Source organism: Meleagris gallopavo, chromosome 3 (assembly GCF_905368555.1).
Source record: "Meleagris gallopavo chromosome 3, MGAL_WU_HG_1.1, whole genome shotgun sequence".
Classification (NCBI taxonomy): Eukaryota; Metazoa; Chordata; class Aves; order Galliformes; family Phasianidae; genus Meleagris; species Meleagris gallopavo.
In genome coordinates this window covers 67,521,322-67,537,744 of record NC_139406.1, presented here as the reverse complement: position 1 = coordinate 67,537,744, position 16,423 = coordinate 67,521,322, and the positions used below count along the sequence as shown (strand labels likewise).

At 39.2% G+C, this 16,423-nt stretch overlaps 1 protein-coding gene across 6 annotated transcripts in view; it reads right to left on the bottom strand.

The window, feature by feature from the left end:
- Positions 1–4,267, bottom strand: part of RALYL (RALY RNA binding protein like) — a 375,450-nt gene extending 371,183 nt beyond the window's left edge. For 3 of the 6 annotated variants that reach the window (XM_085221352.1, XM_085221355.1, XM_085221354.1), the window contains exons 1-2: positions 3,886–4,013; positions 2,867–2,953 (exon numbers count right to left, since the gene is read on the bottom strand). The gene's annotated coding sequence lies outside the window, so the exon portion shown is untranslated. Of the gene's footprint in view, positions 1–2,866; positions 2,954–3,885 lie in introns of all 6 variants that reach the window. The other 3 variants (XM_085221356.1, XM_085221357.1, XM_085221353.1) reach the window with 2 other exon arrangements.
- Positions 4,268–16,423: the final 12,156 nt, after the last annotated feature.

The window sequence follows — 16,423 nt, the reverse complement described above, 5'->3', positions numbered from 1 at the left end:
AAAAGGGGCTGGGATTGCTCTCTGGAAACGCACAGGAAAGACAACCAGGGGGAAGCAGAGATGTAGAGAAGGAATCTCACTATGTGGGGACAGCAGTGGCACAAAAACAAAGGAGTATACACTGTCTGAGAATAAATTTTGGGCATCAAACAGATTTTCAACAGCTGGAAGAGTCAGGCCCAAAGAGGCGAGGTGGTGCCCCAGTTAAATCTGCACTGGAACTCAAACAGAGCAAGTCCAGCTCAGCACCACTGCAGAACGGAGTTGGAAACCCCACAGGCCTCTCTAGTCCTATCCTCTATGTGAAAAAATGTGAAAAGATATCCTTCCATTGCCAGTTGAGGCCACTACAGTAGATGAAAGCTTGCATTTCAGTCAGCGCTCTGGGCACCACAGTCATTAACTCCTGTTCACCTGTCAAACATTTTTATTTGCTAGTAAGTACTGCTTATGATAGCTAGTTATGGATGAAAAATTGCTTTCCAAATCCTTCTGTTTACAAATATCTAAAATTCCTAAATTCACGCATATCAAATGAGATGTAAACAAAAAATAGAAGATGCCACACAAGTCTGGACACACATAACACGTCAGGAGTTCAGGCAGTAAGTACTTCTCACACTCAGTGTAAGACACAGTTACATCATCACTTCTAGAAACAACACTGCAATTCATTAGATAAAATTTTCATTCTTCCTTCCAAAAATAACACTTGTCTCTTACACTAACACGGCTTTCAGCCGTGTTAGTCATAGCATAGCTATGGAAACATCAAGCTGGAACCGATTCCACCAACCCAAATCCTTCTGTGCCCACATAATGCAGGAAGTAGAGGTATCCTCTTTCAAAATTAGCTCCTTTATCTCTTTTGTAAAATCACACAACCTCAAATTTCTGCAAATGAAATGTATGTATGAGTATTAGATTACTGAGCTACTCAGACTCAGGTGCTTTGCAGGCAAAATCTGGGTGCTGAAAATAGTGATTTCTAAACTTTTTATCTCAGACATTAAGACTTAGGTGAGCAGGACTGGATCTACAGTCAGCAACTACATGTACAAAATTACCCACTCAACACACCTGCAATATTGAAAGAAAGGACAAAAAGAACATTATTCTGGAAACTGCAGCCTAGTTACTATATTTCAGTGTTTTAGCAATATCAAAAAATGCTTTTCTAACTGTCAATTTCACATAATTTAAAGAAAAACTTTAATTTAAAAATAAGGGGGGAGGGGAATGCAAAGAGGGGTGGAAGAGAGATTTTCAATCAGTATGGTATTTTAAAGGCTTTCTTTCAAATTAAATCATGAGAAAATAAGCAGGTTGAATCTTCTTACAGTGTAGAGTATTGACACAACAGATTGTAACTGTTTCTGAGAAGTCATCATAATCCATCATGGAAATATCTAGACAGTGCTTTTTTGGACGCAATGGATTATTGACCCCAATATACTGTCAAAAGTATTCCATTATGTCAGTGCAGAAACCATGCACAAATATGCACTAAACATTTTTACCACACTTAAGCTGGAAAAATCCACCTTGAACACACAAAGCTGTTTTACTACAGAGTAAATTAATAAAAACAACAGTAACTGATTTATTTTTCAACATGACTAATTTCACAGAAGAATGCTGAAGACTTCTAATACACTTTCTACTTTAAAGGAGGCTGTTAAGTTACAGCAATGTGCACTGACTGTTAGAAGCCTCAAACTTCCAAATGAATTAGAAACTGGCCAAACAGTTTTGCTTGTAAGAAAATAAATATATTCTCTGTAACTTTGATTTCCACATCTAATACACAGCTTAAGTTTATGTTCGGTTACAAATCCCTACAGGCTGCTTAAATAAAATACATTAAGCAATTCGACAAGCAAACATAAAGTAAACTATAGAGAACACTGCAGATCCAAGCATTCAGCACTTCTGCTTTAGCATAATATTGCACTGTATCTCCGTCCAGAAAAAAAATCAAAACCACCAACAAGCCTGTCATCTGGAAAAATCCTTCCAAACTGTATTTTAAAGAACCAATATCCTGTCTCTACATCAGGGGCAGCCTCTGTTAAGCATTTAAGCACTATCCATGAAAAGTAACAGTTCTTTCTCCAGTCCTGAACTCCCAGTGACCGTCACGGAAAGTAAGTTTCCCATTCCCTGCCAGCCAGTGGCATTAATAATCATCAAAACAAAACGAAACACCTTCGAGCAAATATCTGTTTCTGATTAATCTCCATCCCAATGAATTAAATTCATAAGAGGCAACCTGCTGCCTTGTTTACGCCTTTGTAATATGAGGAGCAGAAGTTGGATAGAAGGGTTTTGCTGCCCTCAGGGCTACGAAATATGTCTCGTGTGGCAAGGAGCCAGCTCACCCAGGGAGCCTCCTTTGCTGTTTCTCTCACAGCTATTTTCTAATGGATAATTTTTAAACAGACACACACAAATACACGAGTCACCACAACACAGGGCTGGGGTTTTTGCTCTTGTCTGAAGTCCTGCGAGTATTCATACTCAGAACAAGGACCTCAAGATTTCACCCTGAAATTTCAATTTGGGGTTTTCTTCTGGACAAGAGGTTATGGTGGGGGTCTGCATTTTTCCCCCCACTGCCTTCCCCTCCTGACAGCACATAGCACACAAACACATCTCTTCAGCCTTACAGACCCAGCCTCAATTAGTGCAATGCTTTGCAGACATCCAAGCAATCAGGAGGCAGAGAGACGTACTTCAGTCCCCATGTGCACTGCACTGAGACCTTCAGCTAGGGGTGGAAAGAGATTTCTTTAAAATATATATATATTCAAATCTCACAATGTAATTTACACAGCGTGGAAACGCCTACAAGGAGATGAAGTACCTGCACTGGGGAGATGTTCAGTTGTTCACTTCATCTTCCGTTGACAAGGAAACCGAACCGCACTTCATTCTCCAGGAAAACCTTCCACTGCCATCATTTGAAAATGTATTTATTTGTACATATGCATACAGCTATCAGCATCACCATCATAATAATAACCACCATAAAATACTGACAGCAAAAGAATAAAAAAGTCAAGGTGCAAAATATGCAAAAGTAAGGATCATTTCTTTGGCTGCATATTTTGTTCTGTTATCTTTAAGGAGGAAAAAAAGTATTTAAAAATGGTAACTGTAACAAGCTGCAAGAAAAGTTTCACGTTATAAACAGGCATCAAAAACTGAAAAAGAAGGAAAAAAAAAAAGCCCTGCTTATTGCACTGAGTGTCAAAAAAAGAAACAATAACAAAAAATAATAAAATTAACATCTTGCTCTGTGGCTTCCACCAGTACTGCAAGACTACAAACTCTTTGTAAACACTGCTGTAAAATGCATTTGCAAATCCCATCTCTACAAGGAAAAAGAAATACCCAAAAATAAAAAATAAAACACCAGAGAAAATCCTCTGAAGAAAAAAAAAAAAAAAAAAAAAAAAAAGAGTTAGAAACATGCCTTCTCTCTCATCTTTAAAAAACAGCATCGTATTTCACATCTCTTTCTGTGCACAACAAAACCAGTTGCATATACAGATATATAGCTACTCAACGTATCGCAGTTGTTGCTGGACTGGCAAGTCTCTATTATTATTATCATCATTTCTCAATCCCAGTGACTCCCGGCCCCAGCAGCACCTTTTGCTCACAGTTTAGGAACCATCGCATGCTAAGAAAAAAACTTGTCATCAGCAAAAGATCAAATCCATTTAAACAATAATCAAAGAGGAAGAAAAAAAAAAAAGCAAAAAAAAAAAAACCGGAAAAACAAAAAACAAAAAACCAAAAGGAAGAAAAAAAAAAAAAACAGGACAAAAAAAAAAAAAAAAAAAAGGAAGACAAGAATGTCAGCGGAAAGGTACTCACCGAGCGGGAGTAAAAGGGAGGAATAAAAATGAGAGTTACTATAAAATACAGTATGGCGGTGGAAGAAGGAATGAGGCGCTTTTTTTTTTTCTCTCCTCTCTAGTCTCTGCCTCCGGCAACCGCCACGTGATCCGGAGCCGGGCGGACTGGCAGCCGGGAGGGCGCAGCGGCGGCGGCGCCGGGCGCGGACCCAGCCCGGACTCAGCCCCGCGCCCCGCGGCCGCCCCCGCTCCGCACACGCGCCGGGGCGGCCGCCGGTCTCGGCAGGTGCCGCTCGCTCACGCAGTCGCGCACACACAGCGAGGCGCGGGCACGCAGCCGGCTGCGCGGGCGAGGTGCGGAGGCGGGCGCGTCCTGCGCGGCGGCGCAACTTGCTCGCCGCCGCTGCGTGAAGTTACCGCCCGCCTGTTGCCCTCCGGCCGCGCCGCCCGCTGTCCCCGCCGGGTGGGGGGGTGCCCTGCCCCGGTGGCGAGCTGTGCGCTGTGCCGCCCCTCCTGCCGCTCGGGCTGAGGGTGTGCGCCGTGCCTATGTACCCGCAGCCCGGGCTGTGCAGGACGTGTTCGTGCAGCTCGGGGTGCATAGGGGGTTCCCCGGCTCCGCTCCTTCCCGGGGCGGTTCTAGCGTGGCGGCCGCTGTACCACCCAGTCGTGTCAGTGGTGTTCCGGCATCTCCTGCAAGAGAGCGCTTCGCGTGCAGCCAGGGAGGAAGGACGGGGACCAGCTGTCCCATCCGTTATTTGCCTTTGTTTCCCGGCTTCTGCCCTGTGTCGCGGCACGGGCTTTCGCTTCCTGTAAGAAAGTGACCGGTGGAGGTGGAAGGGGAACAAGTGTTGGGGAGCAGTCAGTGCACCAGCTCAGCATGGCAGTACACGGGGATGGACCCCAAGGCGCCGGAGAGTGGCCCTGGAGCGGCTCCAGGTGGCAGCTCTCCCTGTTTTCCCACACCAGCCCAGAAATACTCCGGAGCAGGCTGTTGCTGTGTTTCCTTACATCGCCTGCTTCTCCCTTTTTCTCTCTCCTCACTGTCTTCTTGGCTAGTGCAGCAGCCAAGAGAGCAGGCTTCGGGGCTGGGGGCAGCTTGGCTTGGGCTGAGTCATGGCCGGAGCTGAGTGCTGCAGGCCTGGCCTGCAAAGCCCGCACCCTCATCTCAGCAACCCCCAAACTTAACTGCTGCTTCAGCAGTGAGAGAAAGAGACATCTGTGTGAGATAAATTAATGGAGGAAGAGAAGCGCTTCTGTGAGCCAGGTGCTGTGATGGAGGGAGCGATCCTCCTCCTCCCCCGTCCTCCCTCCCTACTGCACTTTTTGTTTAGAGCTGCTCTCTTTTCATCTGGGTCAGGAGGCAGGAGATGCAGTCAGGTTATTATTCTATAGAAATTGCTTTGGCCAGTAAGAGGATGCCCTGCTTTATAAAAGACTGGTGAGGGCACCAGCCTGCCTTCTTCACGTCCTCGCACAAAGCCTTATCCCTTGCCCCAACCATTTCTTTCTTTCTTTTCTGTCCCCTATCTCTTCCCTAGTGTTTCCAGAGAATAAAAAGAAATGCTCCCTTTCTTCTTTGCTCTTGATTTCCTTTATGAAGCAGAAAAAGATAACTGGACAAAGTTTAAAATCTAAACTATATTAACAGTTATGCTTTCTTGCTTTTTGTTTAGTTTTCTATTTTGGCACTAGGCTTGTTTTGGCATTTCATACCAATCCCAGTTGTTCTCTCTCTGCTAGGCTTGGCTCTCAGGAGTTGGACCATACTTCTGAGAAGGTTTAAACAAACAGCAACAAAAAACAGGTAATCCTTAAAGGTACAAGAAACAAAAGTGTTTAGTATGAATGCTAACCAACTTGACTGCATTTTGTGTATGTATGGCAGTGAATTCAGCCACGTTGTTATGATATCCTGGATTGTCACATCTGGAGCTGTCAGGTGTGGGAGGTATATTTCTTAGGCAGGTGCACTGTTTTGATCAGCATTAGGTACAGCATAAAAAAATAGAGTCCAATAGTTGAGGTTTTGCTTAGCAATATTTAATTTCCAAACATGTTTGCAGAATTGAAGCCTAAATTAGAACCCTGTGTTATTACTGATTTTTCACGTTTCTTTGTTTATGTTACTTTGAGCACACGTCTTCCTGAAAAAGTAACAAGAAGAAAAGTGAAACAGTGGTATTTTAATAATCTAACGTTGTAAATTTTGTATGTGTAAAGTTGGCACACAAATAGGAAACCAGATAGATACGTTTTGACAATATATTTTATGCATTGTTTGCTTATTAGATTCCAAGAACTAGTAATAAGGTAAATACATATGTTCTCATTACAAATGTGTAGATATCTATTTGATATACTGCAAGAGATTTAAAAATTCATCCTGGTATGTGGGTAAATCTGGATGTAAACTGGAAGATGCAAGGTTTAGAGGTGGCCTTAGGGGGCAGGTGTGGTGCAAGGGCTTGTACAAGTTCTGTAGACAGAGCTGAATGGAATCTAGGCTCAGAAAAAGTAACAGGATTACATCCCAGTATAGTAGCATTGTAAATATTGTGAAAATGAATGGGTTTCTAAGGACTTAACTTTAGGTATACCTAAGGAGTCACCTTTTCTGCTTACAATCCATTAAGGTGAAGGAAGCTTCAGGGAGTAAAAGCTGCAAGAAGTTTGGCAGGAATACGTGTTTGGAATAGGTTACAACCAAATGAGAGTTTTTAAGAATACTATTTTCACAGAATCCTAGGAAGCCTTTATTTATCAATGCCTGCACTTTCTGGCTACTTCTGCTTGAAGCTGCCTCCAAGAGCAGCTGGACCAAAATGAGGGAAACTTGAACACATTGCTCAACAAAGTGTAGTGTAAAAGAATGCAGCTGAGAATGAAGGAAAAGGAGTGCCACTTAGATCATTTCCAGGGCATATTACTTAAGTACATGTAAAGAAAGTGGCTGCTGGCTATTTTTAGGATTTCCATTTTCCTTCTGCAAGACAGCAGCTGAGCTCCACTGCAGAGTGATTAAGAGTTGTCCTTAAAAGTAACCAAGAATTTTGGATGGAGAGGGTATGAGCCAGCACTTCTTTGCCTCTGTTTTGGTTACCAGCAGAGAGAGACCTCCTAAGGCTCCTGAAACATGACACTTCACAGTCAATGCTCTGTGGCTTATGCTGGGCTTACTGTTCTTGCAGTCATTCCTTACAGTTCCAATCTTTCGCGTCTCTTCCTTGCACCTCTGCAGTATCACTCTCCCCTTAGGAGGAGAAATAAGTACATACTAAGATTGTCTCATTGACTGTAATCTGTTTTTCTTGATTGCACTGAAGCATCTATATTCTCAGAACAAGTCTGCTGTTGTGTATTCACTTTACTTAGGCAATTTTCTTCCCTTTCAACTGATGCTAGTATTGGAGACACGCACTTCTCTCTCTTTTTTTTTTTTTTTTTTTTTTTTTAAGCACCACTTTCACTGTACTTATAATTTTTTAACATCTTCTCTTGGCGGGCACTTAACAATTAGTAGGAGTCCAGCACTAACATACTGGCTTTACAAGGGTCCATCAGCATGACTCAGCAGCCTGCAAGCCTGAGCTCCAGTTGCAAGCAGTTACTACTACCTTCTCCTATTGCACTAGTAGATGTCAGTTAAAATATTACTGGATACAAGAGCAGCAGTAGTAGTAATGATAATAACAATCATGATACAATAACTGATGTGTAATAATAACTCAGTCTGCAATCTGAGGACTGCCTGAGAGAGCTGAGGTTGTTCAGCCTGGATGAGAGAAGGCTCCGGGGAGACCTGAGAGGAGCCTTTCAGTATCTAAAGTGGGTCTACGAGAAAGGAGGAGATAAACTCTTTAGTAAGATCTATTATGATAAGATAAAGGGAAATGGTTTCAAACTAAAAGAGGAGAGATTTAGACTGGATATAAGAAAGAAACTTTTTACAGTAAGGGTAGTGAAGCACTGGAAAAGGTTGCCCAGAGATGTAATGGATGACCTGGAATGTCCCTGGACTGGACCTGACCTTGCTGTAGGTGTCCCTGTTCACTGCAGGGGAGGTGGACTAGAGGATCTTTAAAGATCTCTTTTCACTCAAATTTGATTCTATCAATAATAATCATAGAATCATAGAATGGCCTGGGTTGAAAAGGACCACAATGATCACCTAGTTTTAACCCCTCTGCTATGTGCAGGGTCACCAACCACCAGACCAGGCTGGCCTTGAATGCCTCCAGGGATGGGGCATCCACAACCTTCTTGGGCAACCTATTCCAGTGCGTCACCACCCTCTGTATAAAAAACTTCCTCCTATTATCTAACCTAAACCTCCCCTGTTTCAGTTTAAAACCATTCCCCCTTGTCCTATCACTATCCACCCATGTAAACAGCCGTTCCCCTTCCTGTTTATATGCTCCCTTCAAGTACTTGGAAGGCCACAATGAGGTCTCCCCGGAGCCTTCTCTTCTCCAAGCTAAACAAGCCCAGTTCCCTCAACCTTTCCTCGTAGGAGTGGTGCTCCAGCCCTCTGATCATCTGGATCTCTTCTGCAGATTCAGCTATCTAATCCCAATTGAATGGCTAATTTATATGTGATGCCTTTGAGACCACCCAGTGTAACAATAGGGTTCTAAGGTTTTGTTTCTAGCTTTTGTACTTTGTCATTTTTATCTGTCATGACAACAGGAAAGGGACGAATTGTTGAACAATAAGTGCTAAATGAAAGAATTACTTGAAGCGTTGGACAAGCTACTAGGTTAAAAGAAAACTTTGCATTTCCCAAACTTTTAGATTAATATAGGTAGCTATTATTTAAATGTTGTTTTTTTGTTGTTGCTATGATTGAAATGCTACTTTAGAGAATATCAAACTGATTTATTTTCCATTTTTAAAATCAACTCCAGCCTATCTTGATAAATATGACTTATTACTTTAGACTGAAACGTATTTTTGAAAGGTTTTTCCTTCATCTGTTTTCCTCTGTACAATAACATTGTTTTTCTTGCTTTTTTCTACAGAATCATTTTTAGTTTCCACAAAATTCTGCACTTTTTTCTCCTTCAACTTACAATACTTTTAAAACACTGTATTTATCTGTAAAGTAAGGCTAACTCACTTCTATTACCACCTTTTCAGCTAAAATTTCCAAACAGAAGATCACAATCTGGGTAAAAAAGTCCAGTAATAAATGACAGAAGCAAAGGCACTCTGTTTAAAGTAGAGAAAACAGTATCTGAATGTTCCTGCTATATAAGGGAATGGGAAAATAAAGTAGGAAATCTTCAACATTTCTATGGCCTCCTTTTTGACTTCTGTTGTTAGGTTAGAAGGGTTTTTGAGTGGGATGAGTTTTCAAATATTGAATGCTTTGTACAGTGGAATGTTCCATCTTTCAACTCTTGAGTACTGTACTTCTTGAAATAATCATATACTGTATGCAACAAGCTTTGTGTTCTCAAAGGGACTATTTTCACTTCCTATTTCATAATAAACCAAAAGAGACATCTACAATAAAAATCAGTGAGAATTTTGTAGCATTATCTGAGTTTCAAAATTATTGCTCTTTGCTCTTTTAATTTCTTCTTTTCACTGAAGGGTTAATTAACGAGTACAGCTTGTAATGAGTGTGTCTCGGTTTGTGAGCTTTGCAATAAGTAAGCCTGGGAACAGTGTGAGATAAGGCAGCTTATGATCAAATTCACTGGTCTGTACCATCTGTTCTTATGCATTCATTTTCTGTATGATGATCTGTCCATAGAAGGAGAATTCAAAACATACTTTCAGGGTTCTTTATTTATTATATTTGTGTTGTGTCTTCCAGAAGTATGTGATGGCTGATGGCTGGCATGTGTAGTTGAATGGAAGAATGAGAGCTGAGAGATCTTTTATAGGATTAATCAGACACAACACCAAAAAGTGTACCTTTGCAAGAACAAGTAGTAACTCAAGAATAAATGAATCTGTGGTGCAGGGGATTAAAAAGAGAAAGAGAGAAGAAAGGAAGAACAGAAGAAAAAAAATATTCTGGTAATTTGAGAAGTGGAGTCAGAGAGACTTAAAAAAATGACCTCTGAGCTGAGAAATATTCTGTAGTGGAAACAAAAGAAAAGGACAGCATTCAGTTCTGGGGATCAGATCCCACATGCTTAGATATGCTTAGATTGGGCACCCATAATATGAAGAAAACAGATTATATTAATATAAGTCCAGTTCAAGTGATTCACCAACAGTAACTTGTCTCAGGTGGAGCTCACTTTACCAGCCAAGCATTCATATCCCTTAACTTAAAATCTTTCTTGTTCTTCTTTGCCTTTATCTACTTCATTTTTCAGAGATGTGACTGGGACGTGAGCTACATGTCCTCCGTTACTGCACGACAGTGTTTTCCATCTTGACTATTGCAGGAAGCAGGGTTATATGTGAATTATAAGTGAATGCGTGATAAAATAGCGGGTCTTTGTCATAATGCTTCTGTATCATGAAGTGTAATAAGGTTGCATAGCCAGTTCCAATCCAGGCATTTCCCAAAAAATGAAATTGTTATTACAGTTTCATTGTTCATAAACACCTTCTTTTAGCATACAGGAAATACACATGCAGACATATATAGATGCACCTGCATCACTTAACTTGTTCTGCCATTTTCTTTCTTTGACCCTCCGTTCATGTTACTAACAAGAGCTAATCTTAGCTAGCTAATGAGATCTGACATGATCGCAGTCCATTGCAGGATGGCTGGAGGCTAGTGGATTTTGTGTATCTTGTTTTATTCATGTGTTGTCCTGGAGAGAAATGGAAACATCACGTAAAAGCACTAAGCACTCAGTGTCTGCCTCTGGGCAAAATACAGGTGAAAGATCCCTTTAAAATAAAATTATATAAAATTTAATGTAATTTCTATTTTTTTTAATGGAAAGGCAATTCATAATAGAGGCATGTCTTACTCTGACCTCATCTGCCTTGCACAAATGCAGAATTTCTGCAGACAGGGGAAGACGTACTATTTAATTACATCAGGTTAGCTGAGGTTGGTAATATTGAAAACATATATTGACATGGTGAGTAGCATTCATTAATTTATTTTATTTCTCTTACTTCTGTCCAGAAAGTCACAAACACTTTTTCACGATCACAGTTCCTCTTCTTCATCTCCTACTTATCAAGTATTGCATTCTAGGATGGCATCCTGTTGTTCCTTTGAGGTAAATCTTTAGCCTGTGAATATGGGAGACACATTTCCCTTTTTCCCCCTTTCTCAATGTGGTTACATTAAGATTTTTTTGGATTTCATGTTTGGCTCTTTCATATAGCTAAACCTCTGCCCTGCTGCAGCTTTTTGAGTGCCTTGCAGCTTGAAAATGACTCAATTGTCACACTCCCTTCCCTCTAGCCAACATAAAAGAAGCCTGGAAAAACTATGCTTGGGAATGATCCTCCTCCTGGCTTACATCACAAATGACTTCTATTACAGAATAATGCCCAAGGCACAATCCAGCCTGAAATACATAGTCGTCATGAACTGTAAAAATACTTCTTAACAATTAAGTTAAATACTCCAAATCATTTACAATTCTAAACCCAAATCTCTCTCAGTCTACATTTCCAAACTCTTCAAATATGTTTTCTTTTTCCATAAATGCCAATAAGTGATAATTACTGTGTTTGATGTGAACAGACTTTTTCTATGTTACAATCAAGTACAAACAACATATACAAAACCCCTACATAGATCTTTGAAGAAACATATATATATATATATATATATATATATATCTAAAACATAGACAAAGTCAGGAAAGCCTGCATGCCAGCTCTTAACTCTGTAGGATGCCACAAACTTATTTGTGCTGTATTCACTGCTAATAAAATATTTGTAGATCCTATTTTCCTAATAAAACTGGGAAATGCCTTATAATATCAATAAAAATTTTTAGATAATTTTCAAATCTATTGGAGTACAAAACACAACATGAAAGCAAAGTCAGGAAGGCAGGACACCACAGGTTATTTCTAGAGATGTTTTTCTCTAGAATTTCATTTAAAAGAAAAAATATTTCTCCTGTGGCTTTTGCAGCTCTTCACATGCAGCATTTTTCTCAGCAGTAGATCTACTCGGATCAAAAATGAATGCCTATAAGAGAGCTTTGGAAGGAGTCAGTAAGAGAACTTTGTTGTTGAAGATATGCATAGGAAAAACAACTGAAAGTATCAGGGCGATTTGAGAGGAAAACAACTATTGATAGCCCTGGTTATAGAGGTTTTTAAGAGAACCAATTATAGATCTCCCAAGGCAGAATTATAGATTTTCACAGAAATGTTAGGTCTTAGCCAATATCTACCTTATCAAGAGAGTCACCTGCAGTGTAATTGGTAAAACCAGTAGCATAGCAATCCCACAGTGAAGCATTAAATCAGTATTATGAAAATGCTAATTGAGTGATATCAGTTATACAGGGGTCAGACAGAAATAAGAAAGTAACTTAATAGCATAATTTCTTGTTATTTATTTTGTTTTGAGTTTTGGTGTGTTTTGTTGTTGTTTTTTATTTGTTTTGTTGGATATGTTATTGCTTTCTCACATTTGCTTAATATGTTTTCCCTCTGTATTCCACAACATGACTGCAAGTTGGAACAAAATACATTTCTATTCATATATTCCTCTCTCCTCTACAGTCTATCTTACTCATCTGTTCAAAAGGGGAGTATGTATTTTCGGTTTATAGTGTTACTGATAAGAAGTTGCATTGCAGCTCAAAGGAATAATATAAAACCAGAAGAAACCAATGGGTTCTGGTGACCATTTTTTGAATGCAAATGACAAAAATAGAGGGTTGAGAGGACAGGAGGAAATGGGAAGAAAAAAAAAAAAGAACCAGTCTGAAGATTGCCAAACATAGTACTGCTGATAATGTAAGCATTCTGCTAGAAATACTAATTATTGATAGTGTCTACCATTGTAATTAGAATATAAACATCCATATATTTTGTAACAGCAAATAAATCTTTGCTCTGTTAATATGATGTTCATTTGTCACAGCAACACATTTCAACCCCATGTCAACATGTAATTGTCTACATGCAAGAAGCATATTCTGTGATTTTTATCCAATATTAATATCTTCCAATTACAAAGTAGTTATATATCAGTGTAGAAAAGCAAATTGAATATAAGCAGCCAAAACATTTTCTTTTTGAGTTAAAATAATGTGCATATACAAAATATATACGCAGTGACAAAATGTATAATTTAAATAGCTTCAGTCTGTAGGATTTCAAGGAGTCTCTCTATTGCAAGCATTCATTTGACTGATCTTCATGCAAGTAGCAGTATTGATTTATAGTAAAAGCTTGCGTAAGTAAACATTATTCATATTATTAAAAATTTGCGGGGAAGGTTTCCAGCTCAGTAGAGATCCATTTTGGCCTCACTGCTGCTTCAAGTGGTGGGAGGAATTTTTACAATAAAATTACCATTTGCTTTTTAAAGCTGAAAATACTCTTGTAGCTTCATCAGTATATAAGAGAAGTTCCTTGTTTCGAAAAGAACTTGCAGTTTGATGGGGAAATAACAATGGAGGAGAGGGGAAAAAGTGAACAAAGGGTTCATTGTGGTATTTTTTTTTATCCCTTATTTTTTTAATTTAGTTCTGTTTATTTGGTGGTGAAGCCTAACTTAAGGAATTAAGTTGCTAGCAGGCTTGCCTCTCTTGAGTTCAATCTAGATGGGGTAACCAGGTTTCACTCATGGCTATTTCTCTCTTATTCCCCTCCATCTCTGCTGATGGAGGTTCCTCAGATACAACAATATAAATGCATATGCTTATTTGCATATCTGATTTTTAGTTTGTGTAAGATCAATTGTTAAATGGTGTATGCTGATAAAGATCACTAAATACTATTATAAACACTGTTACACTGAGAAGCCTGAATTGATGGTACTAGCTGGAAGCATTAGTGGCAACAATCATCTGGTAGATAGTATAGTAACTTTCTTATGCCAGATCATCATACTGAAATCTGCATTGTTTTGTTTGTTTAAAGAAAGAGAAAAAAGAAGATCCCAATAAGTTTGAGGAGTAGAGGAAGATGGGAAGATGTTGAATTTGAATAATAAACCAGTAAATAACCTAAAAAAATAATTTAGAAGGTATGTTTTTTCATTTTTTGAATTTTTTCTCTGTGAGAGAAGGAGAAAATAAAGGTTAGGGAGAAAATGCAGGGTGTTTAGGTGAAACCTGTGAGAACTGCAGGAGAAAGGAATTAAAGCCAGGAATAAGTGTCGTGAAAACAAATACAAAACAAATACGGAAAAAGCATTTGTGAAAGTAAAAGGTGCCAAAAAATTAGATGAAAGACTTGGGTTGGAAAAATGTCTGAAGTCGGAGGAATGAATTTTAGGTCAGATCATAGTTCTAGTAAAGTGAATATTGAAAGGAAATTTGAAATCCAAAATTACAGTAACAACAAAAAAAATAATTGGTAATCACAGAAACAATGTGAAAGTTTTAAAATGATAAACGCTGCTGTGTAGGATATTGACTTGATAATAAACATGAAGTATGCTTCACAGTGATAATATTCTTCTAGATAATTCCCTAGAGATTGCCTGTTGGTATTTTTGGAAAGGTGAAGGAGAAAGTCACCAGGATGTGAGGTATTCATCTGTGTCTGCTGAGATTTTTTACTCTCTCAGAATATGCATGGATCTTAATATTCTTGGTCAGGAAACAACAGCTGGTAAGAAGACAGAAGTTAAGAACGGAAGTTACCTCAGTAGTTTCTGTGTTGTGTAGCAGTAAGCCACCAAATTGCCAAATGGAAGAGTAAAAGGAATTTCCTCTTACTTGATTCATGAGTCAGTAACTCCTTACCGTGGCAGCTGAATGTCTTAAAATATTTAGATTTTCTTTTGTAATCTGTTCAAAGACTAAAGCTCTCTATTGTCTCCTCTTTCCAAAGACAAGGAACTATCATAAAGTATGTCTCAGGAGTTTCTGTAATTCCCAGAGTTTGAGCCTGCATAAATGTGAGTAAAAAGCTTTGTTCAGTCAGATACAATCCCCTCTATATCCATCGGCTGAATGCAAAGTAAGCGTGCATAGAGAACAGACCACTCTGTAAATGTCTTTTCTGTGCTGGTAGGGCTCTGGCTCGTACATCAGTTGGCTTCACAAGTAATTTTAGCAGTTTATGCGTTGATGAATGCGTCTTTACAGAGAAAGAGAGATTTACAATGCATGTGTCCTTTTCATGCGAACAAATTCAGTAGCTCACCTTTGTTAATGTGTTATTCTTTAAGATGGTTTTACTGTCATTAGATTTGTGTATATTTTCATTGCACAAAAAAAACATGCAATACATTTCTATAACATTCCAATATCTTCTGGTAAATGTTAGAGGGACTGGAAAATTTTTACATCATTGGAACAGGATGAAGAAAAAAGCATGGAGCTGATGTTCAATTGCTTCTCTCTATTTTCACAGATCAGTTTTCTATACTCAAATGAACCATAATCTCTCCTGTAAGAGATATACACATTGGTTAAAAAAAAACGTGGCCTAGCCAGATGGATTCTTCATTGTTTTGTAACTCAACTTGCAGAGACTCATGACAGTGGAAATATTACAGTATTCAGTTTTTTTCTACTAAGGGATCTGGGGTTACACACAGTGCAATAGTAGTACGTACCAACAGGAAGGATGCATAGCCCAGGAGACTCCTTCCTCAGGGATAATCTAGGGACCTTGGGTCTGGTAGATATTGTGTTTGTAAATACGAATTCTCAGTATCTATATGTGAGATCTACAGACAATATAGTGATTCTTCTCAGAGACATGAACTGTATTTTCTAAATAAGATAATTCTACATTATTCCTGCTTTGTTGTGAATATTGGCTAGACACTGTCTAAGATTATAGGAATCACATCTTTGCATAAGACTGTGCTATGTACTATGCATGGAACTTGAAGACAACAAATGCATACTAAGTATGTCAATATTATGCTAAATGTCTTCTGCACTGGCAGTACGCTAGGTTCCCTTTATGAGAACTTGGGTTGGAGTAAGCTGGAAGCTAGGTGATTTTGACAGAAGCCAGGACAAAACCTGTATCATCACACCACAACGGGTATGTGAAAAACATACAATACTGCTGTTTCCCTTCCTTGCAGGACAGAGGAAATAAAAGACGATGAAGTCTTAGCTGCCTGTGAGAACCCACCCTTATAGTAGGACTATGTGTGGTATTGTCAGCATTTTTAAGGAGAGGTGTGTTTGAGTTTGTTTTGTCAGGGGGGAACATGTACATGTTCTGGTTAACACTGCACCTCTGCAAGGGTATGTTAAGAGACAAACTGTCTTGAAAGAGAACAGAAATCTTGCTAGTATTTTCTGTAGGTCTGCATATTTAAATCATCAATTGCTTGTAATGCTACAGGAATGTTTTTCTTTACTTCTGATCAGTGGCAGAGATGCTGCTGCTTTTTGGAATCTTCCCTGTACGTGCTAATGTTCCAGTTCTCCTTTATGTGAACTCCTTCAGCTGAGCCAACAAAT